Source organism: Giraffa tippelskirchi, chromosome 8, assembly GCF_054371585.1.
Source record: "Giraffa tippelskirchi isolate mGirTip1 chromosome 8, T2T-mGirTip1v1.2.pri, whole genome shotgun sequence".
Taxonomy (NCBI): domain Eukaryota; kingdom Metazoa; phylum Chordata; class Mammalia; order Artiodactyla; family Giraffidae; genus Giraffa; species Giraffa tippelskirchi.
The window spans coordinates 125,136,681-125,158,762 of record NC_137282.1 but is presented as its reverse complement, the minus strand read 5'-3'; the positions used below and the strand labels follow the sequence as shown (position 1 = coordinate 125,158,762).

At 39.7% G+C, this 22,082-nt stretch overlaps 1 protein-coding gene and 1 non-coding gene across 3 annotated transcripts in view; both read left to right on the top strand.

The window, feature by feature from the left end:
- The window catches only part of NUDT3 (nudix hydrolase 3), a 114,877-nt gene that overhangs the window by 5,797 nt on the left and 86,998 nt on the right, over positions 1 to 22,082 (top strand). The window lies entirely within an intron of this gene.
- On the top strand, positions 8,887 to 8,958 carry TRNAE-UUC (transfer RNA glutamic acid (anticodon UUC)). The gene has a single exon. It is a non-coding gene; the product is annotated as a tRNA-Glu (tRNA).

The window sequence follows — 22,082 nt, the reverse complement described above, 5'->3', positions numbered from 1 at the left end:
ACCAGTCCATTGTGCATCTGTCAACGCTTTTTTTCTTGGCAGCACGTATCACCATCGAGACATATTGTGTATTCATTCTGTGTATTGTCTGTTCCTCTCACCTGAATGCAGGCTGGTCCCTGAGGATAGGAATGTACGTCTCTTTTTTTTATCTTTTCTATTCACTCCTCTGTCCTCAGTGCTTAGAATAGTAGTAGATGCTCAGTATTATTTGTTGACTGTGTGAATGAATGAGAGTGAACATGTAGTCCGTGCTTTCAGGAAGCTTGCAGTCTAGTGGAGGAACTAAAAATAACCAAAATACACCAAACGCTAGTGTCTACCAGTAAAGTGTTGATAGATAGGTCTCAGAGAAGTCTCTCAGCTCTTTTTTTATTTCCAGTCTTAGTGACAAGGTGTCTGATAATCCTGAGTATCAGCTCATAGAAGGTGTGTGTGTATGTGGTTGTAAATCCTTTCAGAATCTCTTTGGATGGTTCTATCATAGGACATCTAGGATTTCTTCCGGATGTTGAACTTGAAAGTCTCTGCCATCTCACAGGATTTGTGTTGGGTACTTGATACGGTGTACTGATCCCCAACCCTAGTGATGCCTAGCGAAAACCTGAGGGAAAAGGATTTTCATTTTGCTGATAGCCTGGGAAGTTTTATTAACAATTAAATAAACACACCAACAAACTATAATCAAGTAGTGATGCTGTTTTAATGACTTGTCGATAGTGGTTCATTATCAACAATGTATGTCAAATTTGGATTCTAAAGTTTTGTTAATATTAAAGTAGTTAATTTGAAGATAGAGATTAATAGGGATGCTCATAAAATTTTCCTGTCATCATCACTTTTTTCTTTATGTAAGTCAGAGTAATAGAAACAAGGTGTAAAGTTTAGGGGTGCTGAATCTAAAGGATTTGGTTGATGGTGGTTAACATGAAACAGAACAAAGGAACCATGATGGGCAAAAAAAGATAATATATGGATAAAAGAAGAATAAGGAATTGAATTTGGAAATAAAGTTCAAAGTTAACATTTAGTAATAAAACATATACATCTGAATTTCTGAGTAAAATCCTCTCAACACTCACGAAAACTTGAATCCATTTTGAGAATTTTTGTGTTGAGGTAACATAGATCCTCAAGAGTGTTCAGTCTTTTTCCCAGCCTTTTTGATGCCTTTTCTTCCTAACCTTTTCAATAGGAAGAGGTGTTCATTTTTTTTTTTTAATTAATTCATTAACCTTTGGTTGCACTGGGTCTTCGCTGCTGCGGGCGGGCTTTCTCTAGTTACAGAGCGGGGGCTACTCTTCTTTCAGGTGGGCGGGCTTCTCGTTGCGGTGGCATCTCATGTTGCAGGTGGGCTCTAGATGCACGGGCTTTAGTAGTTGAGGCTCTTGGGCTTAGTTGCTCCGTGGCATGTGGAATCTTCCCAGACCAGGGATTGACCCCATGTCCCTGCATTGGCAGGCAGATTCTTATCCACTGTTCCACCAGGGAAATCCAAGTGTTCTTTCTTAGATTTATTCATTCATTTATTCATTTGTCCTACAAACTTTTATTGAGTGCCTACTTCCAGGTTGAATACTGTTCATGAACAAGGCAGAAGGGAAGCCATGCTTTTGTGAAGCATCTGATGTAAATGCCAGTAAATCAGCAAAAATACCAGTGTATTTAAGTATTGTACAGGTAGAGATAAAATACTGTAGTCTCTTCAAGAGATAAGTCTGAAAGGATGTGAAGTAGAGACCCTAAAGTTTCTTTACACTCTTTTTAGGGTAACTTACTCAGAAAGACTATCTTGAATATGCACACAGTACAAAATTCAAAAGGTGCAAAGGATATGGAGTGAAAGGTAAATCTCTTTCCCACCCATCTTCTCTGGCCACCCTGTTTCTCACTCTTGATTCTTCTTTCAGAGGTTTTCTGTGTGCACGCGCGCGCGCGCGTGTGTGTGTGTGTGTGTGTGTGTAGCAGGCTGTTGCACACCAGTCAGGTAGTTCGCTTATGCAAGTTAGTACTGCAGTGTGTTACAAGTAAAAGGTTGGAGGACATTGTTTTGTTTAATAGAGCAAAAGCTCGCCAGTTTTTCCTAGAAATGTATTTGAACCCAGGCCACTAGAATACCTATGATTTTTGAATACTTATCTAGTTTTATTGAGGTTTAAATGCCAGGGGTCCTTCTCGAGTGGGGAACTTCTAGGAATGGAGTGGTTGTGTGTGTGTGTGTTTGTGTGTGTGTGTGAGATCAGTTCTTTCGAGAGGGGGATGTGTTGTCAGTGGGCTGTGTGTGTCAGGAGAGTGCTGTCATATGAAGCTACTTGCCTTCAAGCTTCTTAAAAGCAGCTCAGCAGTCGTCTGAGTCAGAGTGTATTTTCTGGTTTCTAAATTCTCATTCTTCAGACTACTCAGAGTTGACCTTTTAAGCCATAGTATCTTCTTCCCAGGATGGTGTATGGTAGGCAGCTGTTCACTTTAGCCATGTGCCTTTGTCCCTAGCTGTGGAGTGGGGAGGAAGTAGAATTCTGAGTGGAGTTGTGGCTTTTCAGCTCCTCCTGAGATAGACTGTGAGATAATAGAAAATATATACTGATCTCTGTCCCTGGTTCCTGGCATAAAGCTCCTTAAACTCTTCTAATTTCCAAAGTGACAAGAACACTAGGAGTGTCTCTTGTTCTAATATTGGTCCTTGACCTCTGTTCCTGACACAGGGCTCCTGAAACTCTTGTAATTTCCTGTATGATAGGAGTGTCTTTTTCTAATGGGGCAACCCTGGGTGGGCTCCTGAATGGTTCTTGGATGAGGACTGGTCACCAGAAAGACAAAGCCATGATTCGAAGCTTGAAATTTTCAGCAGCCACCCCCAACCCCCACCCTGACTTCTCTTGAGAAGGGAGAGAATCTGAAAATGAAGTTAAATGTTTGATCATGCTTATATAGTGAAGCCTCTGTGGGGTTTAGAGAACGTGCAGTGGGCAGACACATCCACAGGGGAGGGGGTGCTCCCAGATTCCATGGGAGCAGAGCCTCCTGCACCCAGGACCCTTCCTGACTGGACAGGAGCTCTCTTCACCAGGCTGTTCACCCGTGTCCTTTCATAAACCGGCAAATGTGAGGAAGTGTTTGCCTGAGGTCTGTGAGGAACCCAAGGAGAGGGGTCATTGGAACATCTGATCTGTAGCTGGTTGGTCAGAAGCACAGGTTATAACCTGTGCTGGGGACCGCCATCTGAAGGGGGACAGGGACAGTCTCGTAGGACTGAGCCCGTGACCTGTGGGATCTCCAGGTGGACACTTTCTCTGGGAAGATAGTGGCAGAATTGAGTTAAATTGTGGGACACCCAGCTGGTGTTGCAGAGACTTGGCTTGGTGTGGAAAACCCCACCCACATTTGCTGATCAGAGGCCTTCTGTGTGAGCAGTAGAGACTCACAGGGAAGAAGCGCACAGTAGGGAAGAACTGGGTTTTTCCCTACTCAGGAAGAAAGAAAACTGTTTTTTCCCTTCTCACAGACCAGGCCTTAAACCTCTCTCTGTGTAACACTCCCTCACAGGGAGAACTGGGTGTAGGAAGGTTTGACTGAAAAAGGTCATTGCCCGTGTAACCTCCTGATTTAATTTGAAATAGAAACAGATTACTAGAATAAAACACCCATATTCAAATGTGAGCACCAGAAGTATTTGCAAAACAAACATGAAGGGGTTTTTAAAATTTCTTTTTGACATCTTACTGTTTAAGTTGTGTTCTGCCACTGCTTTCTTAGTGCAGTTAACCAAAAGGGGGCTGTTTCTGTGAATCTGGTTACGTATCTGAGGCACAGTAAAAGCGTGTTTTTTGGTGTGCTTTGTCCAAATACACTTAATAAAACAAATTATAGGCAGTGTGGGATGTTTTTTAACCCCTTTTATTTTTTTTATTTTTTTATTTTTTAAAGTTTTTTTTTCACTATTTATTTATTTGCGTCAAGTCTTAGTTGCAGCATGTGGGATCTAGTTCCCTGACCAGGGGTTGAACATGGATCCCCTGCATCGGAAGCACAGAGTTCTAGCCACTGGACCACCAGGGAAGTCCCTTAACCCCCTTTAAAATGGGAAATTAGTAACTCAAGCGTCATAATGCATTATCTTATGTTGTGGTATTTTGTGAGCACTTCCAAAAGGAGATAGAGTGAATTTCTACTCCATGTAAAAAACTTCTACAAAAAGAATAAAAATTTAAAGCAAGTGGAAGCAAAATGTTATAAAGAGAAGAAGAAAAGAGTATTATAAACATAAAAAAGAAATGATCCCTTAGGTAGACTTTCTTTGTATATAGGTCAACAAAGTTGATCTCTTTGTTCATAAAAGAGTAAAGAAAAAAAGTCCTTTTAAAGAACTGCCTAGAAGTCTGTTATTTAACACTTTTCTCATTTGCTTTATGAGAGCAGCTTAGCAATGATGAACAGAAATGGATAGGAACTCAAACACACCGTGCTGCTACTTCTATAAAAAGGAAGGGTGGTGATCTTTCTTTGAATATTTAAGAATCTTAGTAAAATATGCCATAAGAAAAGTTATATGCTTTTGTAAAACACTTTTTATAATGAATACCATGAGCTAATATATTTTTAACAATTGGAACTTTTGATTATTTGCTTGTTTACTAAATGACTTGTTTACTAGACTTATATTCAGTCATTATTTACTGAGTGTGGTGAGCCCTGACTCAGGGTTTTTACACTTATCACTGCAATGGTGATTTCTTCCCTGGAGATTTTGTAGTTTGGATAGACTGTGTTTAATAATACTTAATAATAGTAAGATGAAACCTTTAGATTTTATTGGTAAAATGAGTTAGTCTCTGTATGTAGTAACTATATTTCTGTGGTAATTTCATTGGTTTGACAACTGTTCAATAAGGAACTAACTTGGTATCATCTTTCAGCTAGGCACTCACGAGTGACTTTTTCTTTCAAAAAGGATTTTTTTTTTTTAGTACAGAAGTAATTGTGGTATCTGTAAAGAATACTTCAAACTGAGGGGTTTAAGCTGTGTAGAATAACACAGTAGGGGAGAGAGAAGGTGGTATGATTTGAGAGTGTAGCATTGAAACATATACATTACCATATGTAAAGTAGATAGCCAGTGGGAATTTGCTGTATGAAGAGGGGAGTCCAAAGCTCTGTGACAACCTAGAGGGGTGGGTTGGGGAGGGAGGTGGGAAGGAAGTTTAAGAGGGAGGGAATGTATGTATACCTGTGGCTGATTCATGTTGATGTATGGCAGAAATCATCACAATATTGTAAAGCAATTATCCTCCAATTAAAAAATAAAGAGATGTGTAGAATGCAGAATCTGAGCTCTTGAGGAGCTTTAAATTGTTGCAAGATGCAGATTAGAGTGTAAAATTAGAGAAGCGATGGAGAAGAATTTGAAGGAGACTGTGAAAATGAGGTGGAATATTAGGGACAGTTGTTTGTGGTGTGTGACACCACACCTGAATGTCTTGGTTGGATTTGGGTAGCCGATGAAAATATTCCAGGTGGGAGACGTTGGGCCAGGTAGGTCATGGAAGGTCATGCCTGGATGTATAGCCCTTGAAAGCCTGTTTGTCCTGAAATGTTTTGAGGACCACAGACTCTTGACTCATGGCTGTGTTTGGGCTGCAAGATGATTAAGAATTTAAAAAATATTGGTATCCAACATACTAATATTGAAAATTTTCAAATAAGGAATCTGGTCTTTATCTCTGTGATACCAGGGCCCAGGGTCAGCTCCCATTTATTGTGGTGGCTAAGATGTTCTTGCCTTTTGAAGGTAGAGTTAAGGGGAATGTTTCTTATACCCTTGTAAATTTCTTTCACAAATGGAAAGATAGACGAGAAAAAAGGGTTCCATGTTACAAGAAAAATGGGAGAGTGCCTATTTCTTTGTGGACATGAAAATGTTATTACCTCTTTACTTTGGAAACATGATGTGTCTCTGTCAGAATGATCTGATGGACTTCACACACTTAGGTGCTGCCCAGGCCCCTGGGGTGGCATTTGAGTTTTGATGGCTGAGGTGGTGAAGAGCTTGGGCCCTGGAGTCAGTCAGGGAGGGAGCCCTGGCTCTTACACTCACTAGTCTCTGATCTTGAGCAAATTACTTTACACCTCATTTTCTCCTATTTCATTGTACCGTGGGAAGGTTAAGTGAAATTATTTATTATATATAACACTTAGTCCAGGGACTGGCACAAGTCAATATTCAGTGTCAGCTGTGTAAATATATAACCCAGAAAAAGGCAATTTCTAGTTCATTGCAACTTGAGGTTGGAGAAAATTGTAGTAAGAAGGTGGTTTGGGGACATTTCTGAACCTCAGTTGTTTGCTTATTAATTCAGCTGTTGAGCTGTAGGCACTGTGCTGTGTTCCGTGAATAAGGCCCCGACTTTCATGTTGTTTACAGTCTGGCATGGAGTTAGATAACTAAGCCAGGAATTACAGTCCAGTGTGATATTAAAACAGTGTAGCTCTGTGACCCCATGGTTTAACCTTTTGTGGCAGTTCTGGTGTTAGGAAGGTACCAGACCGGGCAGACAGTGCTTGGTGATGGCCCTGTAACGGCCCATCATCTCTCCTTCCCTCAGGTCATCCCTTATGGAGCAGCTGCCACTGACAAGGCAGAAGGAAACGAAGAGAAGCCTTCCTCTGCATAAAGATAGTTCTTACCTCTGCCTCTCTCCCTGTTCTGCCCCCACCCCAGTCTGTGCTGGGAAAAAGAAAATTAAGAGGGGAGACCAACCCAACCAGTGTCTGAGGGAGGAAAAAGGATATTTTTCTTCTTCATTCCCATGGACTTGAAAACAAAAAAAGTCAACAGAGACCCGTACCAGTTTTGAACTTGGGGCTGCCACTGGAACCAGAAAAATCCTTCAAGATCTGACTTTTATTTTTTATTTCATGATGTAAGTACTATGTACCATTAAAAATTACTACTTTATTGCATATTGAGGAAATTTATTTTAAATGCATAAAAGAAAACTAATGAGGCAACTTATATTTATTTAAAAAATAATCCCTGTGAATTGCTCTGCTTTGATGCTAAAACTTTTTTTTTTTTTTTTTTTAAGTAGAAATACAGTGCTGTGGGAGAAAGAGTAAGGGAGGTGAATTCTTGGGTTTGAGAAGGTGTGTGGTTTGGAAGGACTTGGCAGAGGACTTGATCAGGGGACTTGGGGAGAGTATGCTGTGGTTGGACTGAGCAGAAGCGGCCAAGGGCCGTTGAGGCAACAGTGTTCACAGTAGAGCGTCTGGAGAAGAACTTGGGATTGTGGTGCAGGGATTCGGAGTATCCTGGAGGATTGATTTTTCAGGCAGAAAATCAGAGTATGGATTAATATTTGTGTTGTTCTGTGAATAATTTTGGAAGTGGGTTTCTGTGGAGAGAGGGGTAGGTGTTTATTATTTTTAGGATCTCTGGCCAACTCCTCCTTCCTCAGAGCATTCTCCTTTCTGGAGAAAGCCCCTCGTGGAGAGGAGGAGGAGGCCACTCAGCAGCCCAGTGTGGGCCAGTGTGCCCTCTCCCTTCTCTGCTGGGCCCGTGTGGGTGCAGGACTCAGGCACCGCGTGTCAGCCGCTCAGCCCGTGGGGCTGGGTTCTGAGGAGGCTGCTGCGGGAGGAGAGGAGTGGAGTAGCTGTCCGCGTTGTTGGCCAGGCCGTGCCTCTTGCTGCCAGCCCTGGAGTGCCGGGAGTGTGGGCCCATCTTCCAAGCCTGGCCCTGTGGTCCCTGTCACTCCAGTTTTCTGCCCCTTTGATATTTCTTCCAGTACATTTCTTTTGGCTACGGATAGCCCGACTCGGTGTCTGTCCTAGTAACCCAAGAACCCTGTCTAATACACCTCCTGGGTCATTTTTTATGTTAACCTTACTAATCCAGTGCTCTGGAAGAGACGTCTATGTGTTTGACTCAGAATTTGGATTTATTTTTCTAGGAGAGCTTTTTCATTTTATTTATGGAGAAGATTTTAACATCCCCGCCCTTTTTTTGTGTGTGTGGTAAAAATTTTTTCATGCTAAAGTTTGTAAAATTTATTTTAAGTGGCCAAAAAATAATCTAGTCAAATTAGAGCAAATGTAACTAACACTGATCTGAACTGATATTTTTATGAAATGCTTACCAGCTTCATCATACCCTCCTACCCTTGATGCCTATGGTTTCTTTTTTTAGAATTAACCTAAAGAATATTTGAGAATGTGTGAATTTTTATATTTTAAACCTTGTGGGTGTCAAGGACCAGATAAAAACTGAATTTTAAAAATGAAAGCTTATGAAAACTGTAGGATGCTTCTTAAAATGCACATTGTAGTCTTCACGTTCTGTCTTGGTTAACAAGAATTTATTGTGTCTTTATACAAAGTATTCTAGGTGCAGGAATGATTTTTAAAACTGTGGACATGTTCCCTGGTCTCCAAGAACATGCTTTTCTAAACTGATGAATTAAATTTCTTTTAGCCATGTCAGTACAGTTGAACAAATGGCTGCTGTGTATTCTGTGTGGAATCAGATAGAAAAACCGAAAAGGCAGAACTTAAAGTACTTGGAGCAAATAGGAAAAAATGTAGGGACTTTCCTGGCAGTCCACCTGCAAGAATCTGCCTGCAATGCAGGAGACCTTGGTTTGATTCCTCGGTCAGGAAGATCTGCTGGAGGAGGGATAGGCTACCCACTCCAGTATTCTTGGGCTTCCATTGTGGCTCAGCTGGTAAAGAGTCCGCCTGCAATGCGGGAGACCTGGGTTCAATCCCTGGGTTGGGAAGATCCCCTGGAGAAGGGAAAGGCTACCCACTCTAGTATTCTGGCCTGGAGAATTCCACGGACCTACAGTCCATGGGGTTGCAGAGTTGAACATGACTGAGCAACTTTCATTTTCACTTTTCCTGATGGTCCAGTGGTTAGTACTCGGCACTTTCACTGCCGGGACCCAGGTTCAATCCCTGATTGGGAAACTAAGATTCCACCAAGCCGTGGGGGTATGGCCAAAATAAAAAAAAAAAACCCAGGCTATGCTTTGCAAGTACCTCAGGTTGGAAGCAAAATACTGAAAGAGTCAATCTTGGGTTTTAAGAAATGGATGGAATTTAGATAGATAGGAAGGCAGGGAAGGGGTATGTTAGGAGAAGGGGGCCCACCATGATTGGGGGTCGGAATGAGCTTGTTGTGTGCCTGAGATGGAGTGCCTGAACCTCGTGTGGGACTAGTAGTGAGGAAGGGGGCATTGAGGGTGTGGAAGCTTGACTTCAGACGATTAGGACTTTGGTTTGGGGACTTTGAGGAACCATAATTGTCCTTCATAGAGTTGTTGTGGAAAGTCTTGAGATTGGAATGCTGGACTTTTCACCAAAAGGTTGTTGGGAGCATGCTTCTCTCTCCTAGAATTGAGAGCCATGGCAGCAGGCAATGAAGTGAAGGAATAAAGTAAGAGGTGTTGCAGTCAAAGGAATGGACAGATTTAATGATGGTATGTTAAAGATGGATGGTGTTTTGGTTAAAAGTCACTTTTAAATTTTTATCTGGGTGACAGGAAAAATGGAAATTTAGAAGAGAATTTGTTTTTGGAGAGAAGATGGAACTTTGGTGTTTGTCATGTCAGATCTGAAGTAATGCGGTGAACTGATGCCGTGGGATTAGAGGTGGAATGAGAAGTCAGGACTGTGGGTAGAGAGCTGAGTGTTAGGGACTCAGATGGGGAGAATGGAGAGCCAGCGTGAGAGAAGATGCACAGAGAGAAAAGCTAAGGGCAGGCCTGAGCTCAGGGCCTCCTGCAGCCAGAGAGGCAGCAGGACATTTCAGAAGGGGACGGTAGGCAACAGCGGCAGGCCTGGAGCAGTCAGAGTGAACGTGAGACGGGGTGAACAGTGTCTGTAGAAAGCGGTTCCAGTAAAACAGTGAGGTGAGACTTGTAGATTTGGTTGATTAGGACAGGTTTTAGAAAAGAAATGTACTTTCTTCTGAGATTGGAGGTTGGATAAAAGACAAAAACCTGGAGCCTGAATTGTACTGGTGGGAATTTGAGGAAACTCCTTCCGGATGACCCCATCCTTCTGAGAAAGAGAAGTGAAGTGTTTTTACTGAAAGTGGTCTGGTGATAGGAATTTGAGAGGCAAGAAGAAATCTGGAAGAGTTGGTGTGGTTTGGTTTTGATTGAAATGATAGTTTTTAAGGTTGGGGGTTGAATGGTATGTATCCTTCCAAATAGTTGGTGGGCCTAACTGTGTATAGCACACCACAGAGGATAAACTGTGAGCAGGAGAGACGCTTGTAGAGCTCTGGTAATTTATAATCTAGTGGGCTCAAAAGAGGATAAAATATATGGTGTTTGGTTTGTGCATTTCCTTATCCCTTTTCAAAGAGGAGCTAGAGAGGGGAAAGGGAACAGTGGAGATGTTCCAAGATTGGGGACTGATTTGGGAGTATATTGTATAGGATCAGAAGAGTCGGAAGCTGACTTAAGAGTCAGTCTTATCATCTGTAAAATGGGAATAAACAGTGCCTAATTCCTGTAGTTGTTGTGAAACCTAAGTGAAGAAAGATAAAGTGCCCCGTAGGTCCATTTTGAGCATTCAGGACTAAGGCCAGAACCACTGAAGGAATCACAGTGATCAACATATAGTTGTGTTGTAAAAGAACCTTGTCCAGAATGCTTTAGGAACAGAGGAGTGACTATTGCTGAATTGGGAAGTTGGAAATAATGGGAAAGAAGTAAATCTCGTTGTTGAAGGGTGAGTAGAAGTTTTCTGTCACTACTTTAATACAAATTGTGCAGGCATTAAAAAAAGACTCTGATTGTAACAGCCTAACACAACTGTGTAAGGATAGACTTCAGTGTGTAATGTGATCCAAAAATACAGGAGCTGGGAAAGAAAGTACTTAATCCATAAATGGAGCTGTAAGGGTTTACTTTGAAAGGGTTTTATATGGAAAGAGGTAGGACCTAAGGTTGTATTAGTTAGGTGAAAAAGTAATGGTGGTTTCAGATTGTGAATTTTAAAGTCATTATAACTAGGCTCAAATACATCTTTTTTAGTTAAAATAGGAACTATTACAATCAACACATTTTGACAACAAGAAATAAATTTGTTTATTCCTGTAGTGTAAAAATCCATGCCTCAGGATTTGACAGACTCTTGGAAAGCATTTGCTGCCTCCTGCTGGTTGTGGGAGTGTTTTGCCTGCAAAAAGTTGAGATTCTTGAAGAAGAGGAAATTGGTTGGTGAGACGTCAGGTGAATATGACAGTTGAGGCAGAACTTAGTACTCCAGTTCGTTCACCTTTGAAGTATTGCGTGTATGACGTGTGGCGGGTGTTGCTGTGAGAAGAATTGGGCCCATTCTGTTGACCGTTGCCGGCTGCAGGTGCTGCATCTCCTTCATTTGCTGAGCATAATTCCCAGATGTAATGGTTTTGCCAGGATTCAGAAGGCTGTAGTGGATCAGATGGGCAGCAGACCACCAGACAGTGACCATGACCATTTTTTGGTGCAAGTTGGGCTTTGGGAGGTGCTTTGGAGCTTCTTCTCAGTCCAACTAACCACTGACTCATTGCTGGTTGTCTTATAAAATCCACTTTCAATGCATGTCACAATCCAATGGAGAAATGGTTCCTTGTCGGATCAAATAAGAGATGACAACACTTCAGAATGACGATTGTTTAAATGTTTGGTCAGGTCATGAGGCACTCACTAATCAGATTTTTTCACCTTTCCGATTTGCTTCAAATGCTGAATGACCGTAGAATGGTTGATGTTCAGTTCTTCGGCAACTTCCCATGTAGTCATGAGAGGATCAGCTTTGATGATGCTCTCAATTGGTGGTTGTCAGCCTCTGATGGCTGGCCACTAGGCTCCTCATCTTCAAGGTGCTCGTCTCCTTGGTGAAACTTCTTGGACCACCTCTGCACTGTACGTTCATTAGCAGTCCCTGGGCCAAATGCATGGGTTGATGTTGCACGTTGTTCCCACTGCTTTACGACCCATCTTGAATTTGAATTAAAAAATCGCTCAAATTTGCTTTTTGACTAACATCATTTCTATAGTCTAAAATAAATATAAAATAAATAGCAAGTAATATCATTAGCAAAAAAAATAAAATGAGAAATGTGCATTAAAATGATGTATAACATAGACACATTTATTTAAGAATGTATTACAATATCAAACGGCCAAGTTCAGCAATGCAAAATTGCAATGAACTTTTGCACCAACCAAGCAGAATCTTTAAATTTGTGGACATAGAGGTAACCTAAGACATGGTCTATCCAGTCACTTCAGGGAGATAAGGGGCCTGAAACCAGAAGGGTGTTCATATCTGTCTACTGTGTTATTTGTGGTAAAATAATGTACAGAGGTAGAAAGATCCACAGAAGGAGTTAAATGGGTGGAATGGAGAAATTTGAATAAAAATAAGTTTTTAAAACTGACTCCTCACACCAGCATTCAAATCAAAACAAAGCAGGTGAAATGAGAGGTTGTAATACAGTTATAGGAGCATAATCTGTACCAAATTCAGCAGCATCTATTGCTCATTGTCACCCTTAGCTGCAACTGATCACGCATCCTGGAGCTAGCACATGTGTGTTGTGGGAAGAATCTGAATTTATCAGAAACATAGATATTTTGGGCAAATTCTGAATACCAAAACCAAATATTTTTGAAGGCAGTTTTATTAGGTTTCTTCCATTATAAAGATATTTCACTTTCACCATAGCAAATGTGGGAAAAACATCACCTGTTTTGAACCCAGTAGGTTATAATTAGAGTCTAATGTGTTTCTCAAAGTTTATCTTCCATGGTACCGGCATGTTGCTTTACACATAGTAGGCCTACAGTTGTTGTGAGGATAAATACCATTCAACTGCCAAATAATTTCCTCTAAAAGATAAGGAGGAAGTTATTTTCTGTTAGTCATTATGGTTTTTAGTTTTTATAACATTATAACTTATTTAAATACAATTTTGTAATCTGTTTTTCCCTGTCTAATAAACATTTTTAATAATCTGAACTCTGTATACACATTTTAATGTCTGTGTACCCATTGAGGGGATGGAAAAGTTACTTAAATGTTGCACTGTTGTTGTAAATAACATGTTAGATCATAAAAGAAGGTAGTGTTGGCAACCCCAATGATTGGGTTATCTTTCTCCAGTCTCATGAACACACATTTTTTTTTAGAATATGGCAACTAACCATTTTAAAGGATGACCACCCTCCATTTACCACCTCTTCCCCCAGTGCTCATTAATGGGAAGCAAATATGAGATTTAGTGAAAAGAGTGGTGGTATTTTACAAATCCCTTTAATGTCTAGATAAATTGGAGATAGCTGGGTTTTCATTACTGCTTCTGTGTTCAGAATCTTTCAGTATTTTGTTTTGAAGTATCTGAAGAAAATTGAGTCTCACATCGAGTATGTAGTGGGTTATTTTGCAGAATGTTCCTTCACTTGGGTCTGATGGTGGCTTTCCCTGATTAGATTGAGGGCGTGCATCTTTGGCAGTAATATCACAGGAGTGATGTGCCCTTGTCATTGCAGCATATCAAAGGCTCCATGATGTCCCTGGGTCTTATTACTGGTGGACATCAGTGTTGATGTCATTGATGACCTGATAATGGTGAGGTCTTTCTGGTTTCGCCACTGTAACATAGTTATACTTGTTTTTTCTTGTAATGAGAACTTTTAAGATTTACTCTCAGAAACTTTCAAGTATATAATAGAATATTGTTAACTGTAGTCAACATCCTGTACGTGACATCCCTGGAACTTACTTCTCTTGAAATGGAAAGTTTATGGGGTTCCCTCATAGCCTCGTGGTTAGAATTCCAGGCTTTCATTGCCGTGGCCCGGGTTCAGTTACAGATAGGGGAATTGAGATCCCACAAGCCATGTGGCGTGGCCAAAAAACCCCCTAAAACAAAAAACTGAAAATGTGTGCCTTTTGGCCGTAGTCACACTCCACCCCCACCTCTGTCAGCCACCAGTCTGTTCTGTTTTTAGGAGCTCAGTTTTTTAGATGTCACATATAAGTGGGGTCATACAGTACTTGTCTCAGACTTATTTCACAAAGCATAATTCCCTTAAGCTCCGTCAGCGTTACAAAGAGCGGGGTCTCCTTTTTATGGCTGAGTTATGCTCCTGTGCATCTGCTCATGGACTCTTAGGTTGGTTCTGTGTCTTGGCCATTGTAGATGATGCTGCATTGAGCACAGGTGTGCAGCTATCTCTTCAAGATAGTGATTTTGGTTACTTGGGATAAATACCCAGAAGTGAGATTGGGAGATCATATGGTAGTTTTATTTTTAATTTTTTGAGGACCCTTCATACTGTTTTCCTTAGTGGCTAAACCATTTATATTCCCACCAACAGTGCACAGATTCCCCTTATCTCCACATCCAGTACTTGTTATCTCTTGTCTGTTTAATGACAGCCATTCTAACAGATCTGAACTGATATCTCATTGTGATTTTGATTTGCATTTTCCTGATTAGTGACATTTATTGATGATTAGCACCTTTTCCTGTACCTGTTGGCTGTTTGGATGTCATCTTGAAAAAAAATGTCTCTTTTGCTCATTTTTAAAATCAGATTTTTTATTGCTGTTGAGTTGTATGAGTTCTTTATGTATGTTAGATATTACCGCTTATCAGATACATGATTTACAAATATTTTCTCCCATTGAATAGATTGCCTTTTCATTTTATTGATTTCCTTTGCTGAGCAGAAGCTTTTTAGTTTGATATAGTTCCATTTGCTTATTTTTGCATTTGTTGCCTTTGCTTTTGATATCAGATTTAAAAACTCATCACTACGATCAAGGCCAAGGAGCCATCCTCTGTGTTTTCTTCGAGGAGTTTTATGGTTTCAGATTTTTAATCTGTTTTGAGTTGATTTTCATGTATGGGATAAGATGGTGTCTCAGGTTTATTCTTTTGCATGTGGCTGTCCAGTTTTCCCAGTACCATTTATTGAAGAGACTGTCCTTTCCCCATTGTATGTTCTTGGCTCCTTTGTCATAAATTAATTGGCCATAAATGCATGGGTTTATTTCTGGACTTTCTTTCATGTTGATCTGTGTCTCTTTTGATGCCTGTAACATACTGTTTTGATCACTGTAGCTTTGTAATATAGTTTGAAAATGGAAGCTTGATCCCTTCAGTTTTGTTCTTCTTTCTCAAGATTGCTTTGGCTATTTGGAGTCTTATGTGGTTTCATGTACATTTTAGGATTGTTGCTTTCTATTTCTGTGAAAAATGCCATTGGAATTTTAATAGACATTGCATTGAACCTGTAGATTGCTTGGGTAGAATGGACATTTTAGCAGTGTTCTTCTAATCCATGAACATGGGATAACAATCCACTTATTTGGGTCTTCTGCAGTTTCTTACAGTTTTCCGTGTCCAGATCTTTCCCCTCCTTAGTTAAATTTATTCCTCGGTATTTTATTCTTTTTGATGCAATTGTAAATGGTGTTTCTGATTGTTGTACAATTGTAAGAAATGCAGCTGATTTTTATATATTGATTTTGTACTTTACAATTTTACTGAATTTGTTTAACTTTGGTGGTGTTTTTAGAGTTCTGTAACTGTATAGAACTTTTATATAGTGTTTATAGTGTTTAGAATGCAAATAGTCACAGTTTTACTTTCTGAGATGGATACCTTTTATTTCTTTTTCTTGCTTAATTGCCTTAAAGACTTCCAGTAGAATCTTGAATACAAGTAAGTGAGAGTAGGTATTCTGTTCTTAGAAGATAAGCTTTCAATTTTTTTGGCATTCAGTATGATGTTAGCCGTGGGTTTGTCATATATGCCTTTATTATGTTGAGGTACATTCCCTCTATACCCACTTCATTGAGAGTTTTTATCATAAATAGATGTTGAATTTCATCAAGTGTGTTTTCTGCATCTATTGAGATGATTATATAAATTTTTATGCTTCATTTTGTTAATGTGGTATATCACATTGATATGCAGATGTTGTGCTATCCTTGCATCCTTGGAATAAACCCCACTTGATCATGGTGTGTAAAATACTATTTTTTTAAAAAAAAAACTTTGAATGATTAGTCCTCAGTAATAATACTAGAAAATGTCTTGTTGCGTAAGACACAATAAGATAAATAATTAATATCTATCAAGCCATCGTATTTTTGTTTCTTATTTCAGTTTCATCCAGTTTTCTCGTCATAGACTTCTCTTTCATGAATCAGACAACTCCCTGCTATGGTCAGTTTCATCTTTTTCAGTGTCTTTAGACATGAATGGTACAGCTGTGGTTTGAGAAATTGAGTCTTCTAACCTTCCTTTTTTAAGGAAGCAATTAATTCTTAAATCTAAAAAAGTTATTATAGATACATTTTCTCTGCTTTGGAATAAAATGTTGCAGGCATAAAGTGTTAAAATAGCAGTTTTAGATAAAATTTTAAAATTTATAAAAGTTTAAAAATTTTAAAAACGTTGCAGAATAAAACAACAAAATGTACTGCTTGTGTTTTTGTGTAGGCATAAGCAAAGCTTCTGAATTTGAAATTAATGATTATGTTAGACAATATTCACTTTATAGGAATTATAGTATGTGTCAGTGATGAGAGCTGGTAAGAGTGGAGAACTGAGATTAAACTGAGCTAATCTCTGAAAACGGTATTTCTACCCTTAACCTGTTATCTTCGAAAATTCCAGGTAACACAAGACTATACGAGCACACTTTCCGTTAGTTGTCAGAGTGATGGCATCTTTGCCAATGATGTAGCCGCTGGAAAACTCCACTGTGTACACGTGAGAGAATAAGTGTGGGAAAGGCAGATACCATCCTAGTGTTAATATGAAAACAGTAATGGCTCCTCAGAGGCCTGTGGCCCTTCCAGAGTCTTTGAGAACTGCAGCTGTCAGTGATTTTAAGTGTAGGCTGATGTGACGCTCCGGTGGGTTCAGGAAGGGCATTGTTATTAGTCGGGTGCTTTTTTAGCCAAGTGTTGTGTTGGGAGCTTTACAAGATACAATATCATTTAATCATGCCTTTGTAAGGACTTTGGCCATGAAGTATGAGGACTTGGATCTGGAGTCAGATGGAAAGTTACTGGAGGGTTTTGAGCAGAGGAAGGATATGGTCTGAGTTTAAAGGGGTGCCCCTTGTTCCTGTGTTGGGAGTTGCTTTATGTGGGCAAAGCGGCAGTGACAGGAGCAGGGAGACCAGTTTGGAGCTGTTGCTTTAATTTAAGCTCAGGATTGCTTAGATCAGGATGCGGGCAGTGGAGGTGGTATGAGGTCACAATTGGATTATATTTGAAAGTGAGATTTTGTTAATTGGTTGAGTGTGAGATGTGAGTTGGGTCAAGGATGGCTCTAAGGTTTTTGACCAGAGTAACTGGAAAGGTGGAGGTGCCATTTCTTGAGACGGAGAAGATTACTGAAGGAGCAGGTTTGGGATGGGGAGATCAGCTTGACATAGAAATTGGTGTTCAGAGGAGAAGTATGGGTTGGAGATACAAATTTAGAAGTTGTCAGCGTATCTCCTGTGTTTTAAGTCCCAACACTGGGCAGGATCACAAAGAGAGTGAGTGTAGGTATAGAAGAGAAGACACCTTAGGACCAAGTCCAGCAGCACTTCATGGTTTAGAGGTGAGGAGTTACGGAAAGAGTAGCAAGCAAGGGAGCAAGAAGATGAGAAGCATATGTGTTCTGAAAGCCAAGAAAGATTGATTCAGTGCAGAGCCGATGTTACCATGACAGGGCGACTGATGAGTCGGATGGGATGAAGATTGAGAGTTGACTTTGGAGGCCGTTAATTGGTGACCTTGATAAGGGAATGAAGTTCTGTTTATGGTGGGTTCAAGGGGAGAGTGGGTAAAGAATAGACAATTTTATTGAATAATTTTGCTATAAAGAGGAGCAGTAGATAGATGGGGGATGTAGAGTCAAGGGAGGGTTTTGTTTTATTTTTTCTTAAGGGAGAAATTAAAGCATGTTTTATGCTGATGGAAATGATCTTATCTGGGAGAGAAGTAAAATATGACGCAGGAAAGAATGGGGAGAATTGTTGAAGCCGTGTCCTTAAGTAGTGCACAGAGAAGATCTCATGCACAGATGAAGGGGCTGGAGTGCAGACATTGCCCCTGTAGACTAGGAGGAGAGGCAGGGCCTGTGGGCATGGATGGTGGTAGGTAGGTGAACGTAGAGATGGAAACCCATGGATGTTCTATATTCTCAGCAAAACACATCAAGAGATTGAGGGTTGTGTAGTTAAGGGTAACACACAACGTCAGGTGTAGTTGTGAAATGGCAAAGCAGCTGCAAAGGGACAGTCTGGGCTAATGTAACACAGCAGCAAATTAGGCTGCTTGTGAATTTCACATCTGGTTATCTCAAGTGGATTTTAGGGTTAATCATTACAGAGCTTCCATGAAGGAGATATACTCACATTTCTTTAAGTTTATTTAAATTTTATAACATCTTATCCTCCATGTCAAGGAACATCTTTAAAGTACTGTCTGATTAGGGTGTGATGTTTTATATGTGCTGGAATGATTAGGTTTCACAACAGGTTTTACCTTAGAATTATCCTTGTTTTAATGGTCATATTATACCTTACAGGTTTTTTTTTTTTAAGTAATGTATAAAGGTATTAGAAAATTCTATTAACAGGAAATCTAAAGGGTAAAAGCATACCAGTTGATTACATTCTATACCAGTTGATTACATCAAGTGTTTTATATGCTAATACCACTAATGAAATCAGCAACCATCAATTATATAAAATGTTTTGTAACTTTGATATACAATGCAAATCGTAAAAACAAAGACGAAATAATTTCTTTCTTTTTTTTGGCTGAGCTGTGCAGCTTGTAGAATCTCAGTTCCTGATCAGGAATTGAACCTGAGTCACAGCAGTGAAAGCCGTGAATACTAACCACTAGAACACCAGGGAATACCCTCAAATGATTGATAAATAAGGAAGAAATGCACACAAATTCATACTCACATTTTTGTCAAGCCATCCATCCCTGTAAGTGTTTAAGGACTTTGCCTAATACATGATTTTTTTAACACATTTGAAATTATGTTAATTAATATTTACTCTTTTGAATGAAACCCAAATTTATCTCCATTATTTAAGTGTATAATCAATGCAAAAGCCTTCCAACAGTTAGGAGAAGCAATAAAATAAGACGGAAACCAATTCTGCATCATTACACTTTTGCAGTTCTTTCTTTGCCCTCGATCCTCAGCATGCCGTACATATATCATCATGTTTTTTTTTATGTTTACAAATGATGCTGTAGACTTGTGTTTTTGTTTTTAATTTTATTGGAGTATAGTTGCTTTACAGTGTTGTGTTTCAGTTGTCAGTAGACTGGTCTTATTTCACGTGTAAGTTTGGAAAGACGACACGTAGCTGATGACCCTTTTCTCACTCTTAGGTGGAGAGTTTCCTGCATGGCCGAGTCAGGATTTGTGGGGCTTGTCTTGGTGGGTGTCGCCTCTTACAGGGAGGACAGTGACTGTGCTCGGAAGGAGCTGCCTAGCCCTGCTGGAGTGATCAGACCGATAGCTTCTGTTGCGGTTGCTTCCCTGCCTGTCCCAGCTCTGCATTCTTGTAGGTTGAGTTCTAGTGTCCTTAACGTGTTCCTTTTGCATCCTGGATTTATGAAGGAACTTTTCGGTAATGATAATTGTCTTGATTGTGCACAGGAAGATCACAGCCCATTTTACAGAATTGGCACTGCATTTTGGACTAATAATTCTGAAGATGGCTGGGGTTAAAGCTCAGACTTTACCAGAAAAGCCTCATGTATAAGCAAAGCTTTTCCCTGGGAGTACAGAAGAACTGGAAGGTGTCATCTAATTCCACTTATAGGCCATATGCTGACAGATAAAGAAGTAGATGACTGATTAAAAAAAAGAAAGTCTGTACACATTTTAAGATATTGGTAGGCAAATTATACAATGAATTTGACACCAAGGTCTGTAGCAAAGGAAAGTTAGCTGTATGGAATGATAGACATGAAAGCCTTCTCAAGGGCTCTGATACTTGAGGCTAGTGTAGACACACTGAATGACTTATTTAAACATTTGGTCAGTGTCACCATGCATATGATTGACAGTACAGGGTACCACCTTAAGTCTTCTGGTAACTACCAGGTAAAGAGCCACAGAAGAGGGATTACTTAATAAGTGGTCTGGTATATGTAGGCAGGTTGCTCACATGCAATAAACACCAGAATGGGGCTAATGGTAGCAGGGGAATTAGTTAAATACAAGGGCAAACATCTGACACCAGTGACAGTCGGCAAATAAACACTGTAATAGGCTATCAAGTCTTTCCTTAAAGATGGGCTCCATCTGTCTAAAATTGAATTGCATCCTTTCCTACAGGTAGAGAATGATCTAGTTTTCAGAAAGTCTCCCCTCTAGCCCTGGTTTTGTAATTAGCAAATGATAAAGTAGTCTTAAGAACTTGCCTTACTAGATTAAAAAACAATTCCTGTTAAATCTTTTCTTTAGTTGAACTTGGCAGTTTCAGTGCCCTTATTCAGCTTTTGAGTAGGTAGTCTTATTCTTATGATTTTAGTAATTAATTTATGAAGAATAGTTACAGCAAAGAAATTCCTTAAAAGGAATTTTAAAATTTGTTTACTTTCCCGCTCTGGTGTTAGTGGCCAATTTTATGTTTAAAAATATTATTTAAAAGTATAGTAGGACCTCTTTTTTTTTTTTCTAAAGAAGAACCTTCTTAATTCAGGCTTATCTGCCAGTAATGATGCCAGTTATCAGTTTGAACAACATACCAGGGGGCTTTCTTGATTCACAGGTACATATTTATACAGCATTAGAGTATTTCCTTGTCGGGGCGGGGGGGGGGGGTCCTCACTGTTTGGCTTTACCTGACAAGAGTGATCTGTAGTTAACACAGATTATTTTCATATGAATAAGTGCTTGAGGGTGTTCACTGTTTTTGTTTTTTTTTTTAACTTACTGTTGATTTACTTAGCAGGGCATAGAATAAAAGTGAATTTTTTACTTGGGTCCTCAGTTATAAACTTGTATTAATGATGTCTGAATAATTCATGAAGCCTGTGCCAAGTGCTTCATGTGCTTTTTTGTTTAGAAGATATTTTGATAAATTTAGTTTCCTTGCTGGCCGTTTGTTTCTTAGGGTCTTAATGATGTTGTTCTAAGAAATACTGAATGAATGTTTGAGATGTCACTCTCTAGTTACATGAATTGTTACACTGAATGATAAACAAAGTCATTTAAATCAGATTTAATTTCTAGCTTCTGCTTTATGCCTGTCACCGAGAAGTTTTGATAAAATAAAAAGATAAGCTCTTTTAATGTCAATTTACCGCATAATACAAAGTGAATGGCCCTGTGATGATGCCCGGAATACATTGCAGAAGGAGTGTTCATGGTGATCACAAGAGAAGCAGAATGGAGCGAAGTCCTGGGGCCCCTGCTGAGGCGTCTGTATCAGAAATCCACTTGCCTGCCATCTGGAGCAGGAACTGAAAGGAAGTTCCTGGGATCTGGCAGGGAATTTATCCCTAAGTGTCTTCCAGTCCTTTGATGTTGATTTGGGGGAGGGAGGAGGAGAAGCAACCATTAAAAAAGAGTGAGACAGGACCAAGGTGTGGATTTATGCGGTTATTTTTGGTTGGTAATCATGATACTTCCATCACAGGAATGTTGAGTACTCCAATATCTCAAAGGAAAGACTCTCTAAAAGGGAGTAAATAAGAATGATTTCTCTGTAGCAACTTGCAGGATACTGAGACTAAAATAACAAACAATTTTCTTTTTAATTTATAATGTGTTTTATTATAAGAATTTGAAAACAATTCCCTTGGTAGTCTTAGATAGTAATCATTCAACAACCACTTTTAAAATGCTGGCTCTCTGCCAGGTCCTGTACAGAATGCTTAGTGTTCACTTGATAAGCAGAAATATGGACTCCACTCTAATGAAGTTTAGCCACATAGTTAGCCACATTCAGAAGTGTTTGATCACAGACTTGGTGTCATTGTCAGGAAAAGAACATCAGTTAACGGGCACCATTAGACACAAGACCTTGATATGGGGATGG